At 37.2% G+C, this 8,622-nt stretch overlaps 1 pseudogene; it reads left to right on the top strand.

Moving 5' to 3' along the window:
• Positions 1–563: 563 nt before the first annotated feature.
• LOC116898335 lies at positions 564–1,521 on the top strand (annotated as a pseudogene).
• Positions 1,522–8,622: the final 7,101 nt, after the last annotated feature.

The following is an 8,622-nucleotide window of genomic DNA, read 5'->3' as shown; positions in this document are numbered from 1 at the left end:
TACATATATGTATGTAGTTCATACTCTCAAGTATTACTTAAATAGAAATGTCTAAATTTGATTGTCACCATGGTGGGGAAACTCATAGTATTATTCAATGGAAATGAAAGGCACAGACAATTAAGTAGATAAATAGACTAATAGTTACAATGTAAAACATAAATGAATGAATAAGTAAATATATTTGGTTACAGAGAAATTTAGTCTTTGGAGAAATATTGCTTATAAAATTGTTAAAATATCTCTAAAAAAGCTTCACCTGAGATCATCCTTATTGCTGATCAATAAGATATTATTTAAATGCTACCAACTCGTGGGTTAATACATTATGTCAGAAGCTGCTTTCAAAACACATGTACATTGACTATATTATTCAGAAAAATATGCCATAATTTTGGTTTATAATAAAAGTCATTAGTACCTATTAAATACTAATGATGAATAATTTATAATTATAATGTCTAATGGATGCTAATAGTTACTGAACCAGAGTACAGTTTCTAGGTGAAGGGGTATAGAATAAGGGATGTGTTGGGATGGAATGGGATGTTTTGTGGGACCTTGATTATACCTTGTCAATGTGCTTCCTCTTATCCATCTTCCCTTGGCCACGAAAGTGCCTTGTACAAACCATTCAGCTGTGCCACCGGCTCACTGTGGAGTTCCTGCACAAAGTCATCACTGCCAGGTCCCTGTATATGGTCTACCTGTCCATTAAAGGCATTTACTATCAGGCTGAGGTGCTGGGTCAGCATATGGATTATACCCTATGCTTTCTCCCATAATCATCCAACAGATGTGGACTAGGGTCATGGCCACATTTACTGAGTTCTACACCACTTTTTGGCTTTCTCAATATCTGCCTCTACCAGTCACTACACTACACACCCAAGCTTAAAGGTCAAGCCCAACCAGAGACAAAGGTCAGCAAAGACAAATTTGCAGTTGACTCTGAGAGTTCTATGAAGAAACTGGCTGACCTCAGTGCCACCCTGACTCGGGTGGTGGTACTTGTTATAGATGCGATGAGACTGATGAGTTTCCTACCAACAGGGAGGTGACAGCATAGGAGGAAGGTTGAAGGAAAGAGCTGAAAGCACAAGAAGAGCACAAGAAACTCTCTGAAGGCCTGAAGTTCTTCCTGAACTGAGAGGTGCCCTGTGAAACATTGGCCTTCATCATCAGAAGTATTGATGGGAATGTATCCTGGAACAAGTCTTTGAGTATCAGAGCCACATATGACATCACGGACTGTTGCATCACCCACAAGATTGTTGACTGGCAGGGGCAGCAAACCCCCTTCATTGGCAGGTACTATGTACAGCCTCAGTGGATATTTGTGTGAATTCCCAGCTCCTCCTTTCTGTGGCAGAGTACTTACATGGGGTGCAGTTACTCCCACACCTTTCACCCTTCATGTCTGAGAAGAAAGGAGATTACATTCTACCCAAGAAGCTAAAGCTCCTGGCTCTGCAGTGGGGAGAAGACACAAGAAACTTGCTTCACCATGCTCATCTATGATACATGAACTCTGACAACATTGCTCTAGTGCCAGTCCACAATAGGCCAAGCACATACATATAATTCTGAAATCTAGACAGCCAGTGTGCATCCTGCAGACAGAGTATGTGTAGAACTTTCAGTCTTCTAATATACATCATTTAACAACACCCAAAGCAGCTGATAAAACATAAATACAAAATACTAATGTGTGCCTACAGAAAAGAAGAGAGATATGGTGGCAGAGTTCATGTCTCATTGATGAGCATGAGGAAGCCCTGGATTTGATCCATAGTGGAATACAAAACTTGTATGATCAAGTACACTTATTATCTCAGAAATCAGAACACAAATGAATGAAAATTTGAGCTTCCTTTACACAGTGATTTTTCAAAGCAAACATGGGGAACATAATAACTGCCTGCAGAAAATTACTTGTGTCTAGTCAAAGTTATGCAGTGCCATAACCTCAATGCAATCTATGGAAAGATACTTACATTGTTAAAGACTATAGAAGATTTTACAGACATCTTATGAGCAGTCACACTGCTCTCAAAAAGTAGTTGGGTTCTTTGTGGGAATAGCTATTGTAGTAATTCCCTATGATGAAATTTCCATCCAGCAACAGGGCTGCTCTGGCAAGGTACCACAACCAAAGACTTCTAGATTTATGTGATAGGGCTGAAATACATATACTTCCTCCTAGATTACATTATAATCTGGCTGAAAAATGGACATACTCTTAGTATACACCTTTAATCCTAAACAATGTATGTTAGTGGTGGTTTGTAGATGGAAGTAACTATGTTTAGAACGTTTTTCTTTTTTTTGTTTTTTTTAACACATATATAATATATATATATATATATATATATTAGCTGTCTTCAGACACACCAGAAGAGGGCATCAGATCCCATTACAGATGGTTGTGAGCCACCGTGTGGTTGCTGGGATTTAAACTCAGGACCTCAGGAAGAGCAGTCATTGCTCTTAACCACTGAGCCATCTCCCCAGCCCGTAACTATGTTTAAAAGTGACATCTAATTGAGCAGCAGATGAAGTGATGAATCAGAGAAAGACTTGGCAGAATGAATCTGAGATATAGGACATGCCCAACACTTACAAGAATAGTACAGTAAAGAAGCTACTTAAATGGGAGAGGGCAGCCTTCTAGCCAGCATCTTCTGCTCCCCTGAAGACACCACATCCTAAAGGCATGTCAGGAATTCCACTGCATGCAGGGCAACTTGTAAGCAGCTCACAGCTGCTGGGAATCACAAAAAGCTCAGTGGACTCAGAACCCATCACCTCATAAATGCCATAACACACGAATTCCATTCCACTTCTGGCTGATACCTTCTTGCTGGGCAAATTCCAGCTTGTCAGCTTCTCTGAACATCCCACAAGCATTCAGCTCCATGCAGGGTGGCTGGGCAATTGATACGGTAGTCTGAAAACCTCCCATTAGCTCTTCTATATACAGGGCAACTGATCCCATGTCCAAAGGCCTCCCAAGAGAACATCTACCCACAAGAGAACAGCTTGACTGTTCCTCTGAAGATCCAAGAGTCTGAAGGCCTCCCAGCAGGCCTCCCAGAACAGTCACTGTGGCCAGAGCAACAGGTCACCCATGTACCTGTCCCTCTGAAGACCACACAATCTTAAGACCCCACAGGAGGTCTGCTACAGCCAGGGCCACAGTCTTACCAGGAAACCTGAAGCAAACCAGGGACACAATAGGCAGGCTCAAGACAGAGAAACCCAGACCAGCAAACACCAGGGATAACCTGATGGTGAAAGGCAAGCATAAGACCATAAATAACAGAAGCCAATATACTGTGGCATCATCAGAACCCAGTTCTTCCACCACAGCAAGCCCTGAATACAACGACATCCCTGAAAATCAGGAAGCTGATATCCATTCCTATTTCATGAAGATAATAGAGTCCTTAAAGAGGGAAATAATAAACTCATTGAGTGAAATACAGGAAAACACAGGTAAAGAGGTAGAAGTCCTTAAAGAAGAAACAAATAAATTCCTTAAAGAAATATAGGAAAACTCAGTCAAACAGGTGAAGAAACTGAACGTGGTCCAAACTTAAAAGTAGAAGTAGAAACAATGAAGAACACACAAATGAAGGCAACTGTTGAAATGTAAAAACCTAGGCAGGAGCTCAGGAATTACACATGTAAGCATCACCAGTAGAATATAAGAGGTAGAAAATACCTTAGCAGATATTGAAACAATCATCAAAGAAAGTTCAAAACATAAAAATTTCCTAACCCAAAAAATCCAGGAAATCCAGGACACAAAGAAAAGACAAAATCTGAGAATAATAGATATAGAGAAGAGGGAGGAATTCCAGTTCAAAGGACCCAAAAACATCTTCAACAAAATTATAGAAGAAAATTCCCTGAGCCTAAAGAAAGAGATGACCATAAATGTACAAGAAGCCTATAGAACACCAAATAAATTTGACAAGAAAAGAAAATCATCTCATCACATAATAATGAAAACGCTAAATGCATAGAACAAAGAAAGGATATTAAAAGCTGCAAGGGAAAAGGGCCAAGTAAAATATAAAGACAGACGTATCACAATTACACCAGACTTCTTATCATAGACACTAAAAGCCAGAAATGCCTAGAGAGAGGTCATGCAGACTCTAAGAGAACGCAGATGCCAGTTCAGGATACTATACTCAGCAAAACTTTCAGTCAACATAGGAGAAACCAAAATATTTTAGGAAACAATAAATTCAAACAATATCTATCTACCAACCCAATCCTATAGAGGACTTTGAAAACTCCAACACAAAGAGGGTCCCTACACTGTGGAAAAAACAAGATAGTAATCATTTCACAACAAAACCAAAAGGAGAGAATCAAATGCACATAATGCTACCTAGAACACAAACATAACAAGAACTAGCAATCATCTGTCTTTAATATCTCTAAATATTAAGGGACATGACTCACCTAAAAAGACAAACCCACAGGTTTAATACAAAAACAGAATCCATCTTTTTGCTGCATAAAAACAACATACCTCAATAACATAGATAGACACTCTCTAAGTGTAAAAGGCTAGAAAAGTCTTCCAAGCAAATTGTCCCAATATCCTATAATCTAATTAAATAAATTTTCAACCAAAAACTATCAAGTGAGATGGGGAAGGACACCTCATATTCATCAAAGGAAAAATCCACAAAGTAAAAGTTGCAATTCTGAATATCTACACTCCAAATGCAATGGCACTCACATCTATATAAGAAACTTTACTAAAGCCCAAAATACACATTGATCCCCACACATTAATAGTGGGAGACTTCAAAACCCTACTCTCACTAATGGACAGATCATTGAAACAGAAACTAAACGGAGACACAGTGAAACTTACAGAGTTTATGAACCAAATGGATTGAAAAGATATCTACAGAACATTTCACCCTAAAACGAAAGAATTATACCTTCTTCTCAGCACCTTATGAACCTTCTCCAAAATTGATCATATAATTGATCACAAAACAATCCTCAACCAATACAAGAAAGCTGAAATAATCCCATGCATCCTATCAGATTACCAGGGACTAAGACTGGTTTTTAATAACAACAAAGCAAACAGAAAACCCACATATCTATGGAAGCTGAACAATTCTCTACTCAATGATAACTTGTTCAAGGAAGAAGTAAAGAAAAAATAAAGACTTTCTAGAATTTATTAAAAATGATGACACAGCATACCCCAACTTATGGGACCCAGTGAAATCAGTGCTAAGAGGAAAATTCATAGCACTAAGTGCCCTAGTAAACGAGACATCCTACTTTAGCAACTTAACAGCAAACCTGAGCGCTCTAGAACAAGAAGTAGCAAACACACCCAAGAGAATGAGATGGCAGGAAATAGGGCTGAAATCAACCAAATAGAAACAAATAGAACTACACAAATAATCAACACAGCCAAAAACTGTTTCTTTGAGAGAATTAACAAGATAGATAAACCCATAGCCGAAATAATAAAGGGTCAAGAGACAGTATCAAAATTATCAAAATCAGAAATGAACAGGGAAACATAACAACAGAGACTGAGGAAATGAAAAAGAAATCAGATCCTACTACAAAGGTTATACTTAGCGAAACTGGAAAATCTCAAAATGGATGCTTTTGTAGATAGATACCACATACCAAAGTTAAGTCAAGATCAGGTAAATGAAGTAGAAGTCATTAAAAACCCTCCCAATCAGTAAAAGCTAAGGGCTAGATGGCTTTAGTGCAGAATTCAATCAGACCTTCAAAGAAGAGCTAATGCCAATATTTTTCAAACTATTCATAAAACAGAAACAGAAGAAACACTACCTAATTCATTCTAAGAAACTACAGTATCTCTATTACCTAACCACACAGGGACCCAACAAATAAGAGAACTTCAGACCAATTTCACTCATGAATATCGATGTAAAAATGCTCAATAAAATTCTTGCAAACCAAATTCAAGAACACAACAAAATAATTCACTATGATCAAGCAGGCTTCATTCTAGGGATGAAAGATTGGTTCAATATATGAATATCCATTAATGTAATCTGCTGTATAAACAAACTCAAAGAAAAAAATTGCATGATCGTCTCCTTAGATGCTGAAAAAGCACTTGCAAAATACAACACCCTTTGGTGTTAAAAGTATTGGAGAGAATGGGACTTAAAGACCCATACCTAAGCCTAATAAAAACAAATTACAGCAAACCAACGGACAATATCAAATTAAATGGAGAGATACTTGAAGCAATCCCACTAAAATCAGGGACAAGACAAGGATGCAGACTCTCCCCCTATCTATTCAATATAGTACTCAAAGTGCTAACTAGAGCAATAAAACAACAAAAGGACATAAAGGAATCCAAATTGGCAAAGAAGTCAGGTATCACTATTTGCAGGTGATATGATAGTATACATTAGCAACCCCAAAAGTTCTACCAGAGAGTTTCTACAGCTGATAAACAACTTCAACAAAGTGGCTGCATATATAATTAACTCAAACAAATAAGTAGCCTTCCTCTACTCAAAGGGTAAATGGACTGAGAAAGAAATTAGCTAAACAACACCCTTCATAATAGTCCCAAAAGATATAAAATGGTGTGACTCTAACCAAACAAGTGAAAGATCTGTATGACAATAACTTCAAGTCAGTTAAAGAAATTAAAGAGTTCATAAAATTAAAAGATGCACCATGTTCATGGATTGACAGAATTAACATAGTGAAAATGGCCATACTACCAAAAGCAATCTACAGATACAATGCAATCCCAATCAAAATTCCAATACAATTCTTAAAAAACATGGAAGTAGGAATTCTCAAATTCATCTGAAAAACACAAAACAGAATAGCAAAAGCAATTCTTAACAATAAAAGAACTTCTTGGGGGAGGGAATTACCATTCCTGACTTCAAGCTATATATACTACAGAGCAATAGTGATAAAAACAACTGCATGATATTAGTATAGAGACCTACAAGTTGATCAAGGGAATAGAATTAAAGACCTAAAATAAAACCACACACTTATGGACACTTGATCTTTGACAAAAGAGCCAAAGATATACAATGGGTAAAAGAAATCATCTTCAATAAATGGCGCTGGCCAATTGGCAATCTGTGTGTTGAAAAATGAAAATTAATCTATATTTGTCAACTTACACAAAGCTCAAGACCGCCTGGATTGAAGACCTCAACATAAAACCAGATACAATGCATCTAATAGAATATAAAGTGGGAAAGACCCTCAAATACATGGGAACAGTGGAAAATTTCCTGAACAGAACACCAATGGCTTATACCCTAAGATCAACAATTGACAAATGGGAACTCATAAAATTGAAAGGCCTCTCCAAGGCAAAGGACACGCTCAAAAGAACCTCATTTGAAAAATCTAGCACTCATATGTACATGGCTACAATCCCTTCTATGGTAACTAGAGACAGGAATCCCCTAGGAGCTTGCTGACCAACCATATTAGCCTATCAAGTTTATAATTTTAGATTCTGTCTCAAGACAACAAGTCAAAAAAGGAAAGCAAAAGCCACACTTTATATATTATTTTTCTTCTAACTACTTGCTTTAGGGAAACAATCACAACCCCACATGCATGTATATTACACAAATATTCACCACACTTGCACACATACATGTGCACACACACATAAATTCACACACACAAACACACATCTCAGATGTACACATCTCATACATAAATACACATATAAACACCTCACATACTCATAAACATATACCCTACACAAACAGAAAAATATACACACTGTAGCATACACCTCTTTCTCTTTCTCTCTCTCTCTTTCTTTTTGTCTCACACACACACACACACACACACACACACACACACCTCTCCTCCACACATCCATACTTTACATGCATACAACACACGCACACACACACACACACACACACACACACCTCTCACACATCCATACTTACATGCATACAACACGCGCGCACACACACACACACACACACACACACACACAGAAAAAATGTAACTTTTCAGACTAGGAATTATTATGTCATACTAATTAGCCCCTGCTTTATAAATCTAAAACTTTTCAACTTGGCTCATGGAGACAGGTAAAATTTCCAAATTTTCAGTAGCAATGGACATAAGGATTATTAATACCCCTTGGTGATTCTGTTCAAAACAAAGATATTTACGCTCCACCCAGGTATGTGTTTGTTTATACTCAACTGTTTCCTTTAAGACAAGCCTTTTTTCACCTCAAGTCTTTCTTGTACAGCAGGGAATTGATTATTTGGACTTATTCACAAAATAGCAGGCACAAGAAACCATTTCCTCTTCTTTTCCCTGAAACATCCTCAACAAAGTTATAAAAAGAACATTATTTGTCTCCTTTATTTCTCTTTTCTCTGGAAATAACTTGTTGATTATTTAATGAGGAATTTTCATAAATTAATGTACATGTCTTCCATATCCTTCACTTATTATAATTTTATTAAGAGTTTAAGTCACAGTGCAAATAAGTATTTCAGTAACAATATAGTTTAAACATTTTCATAAGTTCATAAAACAATGAAAATGGTTCAGGTTTTTTTAAAA

The sequence above is a fragment of the Rattus rattus genome, chromosome 4 (assembly GCF_011064425.1).
Source record: "Rattus rattus isolate New Zealand chromosome 4, Rrattus_CSIRO_v1, whole genome shotgun sequence".
Classification (NCBI taxonomy): domain Eukaryota; kingdom Metazoa; phylum Chordata; class Mammalia; order Rodentia; family Muridae; genus Rattus; species Rattus rattus.
Note: the sequence above shows the minus strand (reverse complement) of the source record. Positions and strands in the feature narration are given on the sequence as shown.